Here is a 1358-nt window from a genome sequence, read left to right as displayed (position 1 = left end):
TTTAGTAAGGGTCTTTTTTATTGTTCTATTCATTCTTTTTACCTGTCCTGAGCTCTGGGGTCTATAGGCACAATGTAATTTCCAATTAATCCCCAATATCCTGGCGAGCCCCTGACTTACCTGAGAAACGAAGGCCGGCCCGTTATCTGACTTAATTACCTTGGGAAGTCCGAATCTAGGAAAGATTTCTTCCAAAATTTTTTTTGGCTACTATGTGTGCCGTTTCTTGCCGGGTGGGGTAGGCTTCTACCTATCCTGAAAAGGTATCTACAAACACCAGTAAGTACTTATATCCAGCATAGTGAGGTTTTACTTCTGTGAAGTCTATTTCCTAATAGACTCCTGGGCGGTTACCACGAGTTCGTTTCCTTTCTGGCACTTGGGTAGCCTCAGCGTTTACCTGCTGACAGACCTTACAGGCAGATGTCACTTGTTCTACGAGGGTACTTGCCTTTGGGATTAGAAAGTCAGTTTTTTTAATCAGTAATTTTAGCTTTCGATTACTCAAGTGTGTCCAGGCATGCATCTGCTGGATCATTGCCAGGGCCTCCTTGGTCAGCATTGGGGTTTCGTCAGTGCTGCCAGCAGTTATGCCCCCCGGGATTTTTCTCTTGGCCCAGCCGTGGGGGCTGAGCTTTCTCAGGGACCCCTTCTGGGGGTCCGGCAGGTGACACAGGGCGGCTGGGCTGGGGGGTGCCCCCAGGACTGGGCTCTGTGCCTTTTTGCAGGGAACTTTCTGAATGGAAACTCTGGTTGCTGTTCTCATCATTGAGATCCAGCAGGATGAGAGGGCCACCCCCTCGGGGACTGGCGCCCCTGCCCCGACGTTCCCGGCCACGGGATCTCTCTGCCCCGCCACATGCCCGCCTTCGCTCCTCCTCCTGGGGGTCCACCACTGGCACTCACTTGAAGATACGAAGGGAAGTGTCGCCCACAGTCACTCATTGCTTCTTCTATCTCCGGACCTTCTCGATGGTCGCCATTACCTTCTTGATGTCATCTTCGGCCCGGCTCCGGGTCTCGGCCCGTACGGTCCGGCCGGCCATGCTGGCGGGGCTGGGGCCGGAGCCGAGCCTGCGGCGGGGCCGCCTCCCGTCCGGCGGGCTCAGGCTCGGCGCTAGGCCCAGGCGCCGCGCTCTCGGCCTGCCGTCCCCCCGGGAGTTGGCCACGCCTTCTTTCGTCCTTAACGCCTCCGCGAGTCCCCTGTTCTTTGCAGTAGGCATACTGGTCTTTTTCTACTTTTCGCCGTCTCCGCTTTTTTCCTCTCTCCTTGGTCCTTTCTCTCTCACAACTGCCGCCAGGATTTTTGTTAAATGCTTATCCTTTACTCGGTTCTTACGATCCTCTCGCTCTATCTG

At 54.7% G+C, this 1358-nt stretch overlaps 1 pseudogene; it reads right to left on the bottom strand.

The window, feature by feature from the left end:
• Window positions 1-316: 316 nt before the first annotated feature.
• On the bottom strand, window positions 317-1158 carry LOC144334529 (B-cell CLL/lymphoma 7 protein family member C pseudogene; annotated as a pseudogene).
• Window positions 1159-1358: the final 200 nt, after the last annotated feature.

Source organism: Macaca mulatta, chromosome 14, assembly GCF_049350105.2.
Source record: "Macaca mulatta isolate MMU2019108-1 chromosome 14, T2T-MMU8v2.0, whole genome shotgun sequence".
Taxonomy (NCBI): Eukaryota; Metazoa; Chordata; class Mammalia; order Primates; family Cercopithecidae; genus Macaca; species Macaca mulatta.
The sequence above is the reverse complement of the archived record's forward strand: the minus strand, read 5'-3'. Positions and strand labels throughout refer to the sequence as shown.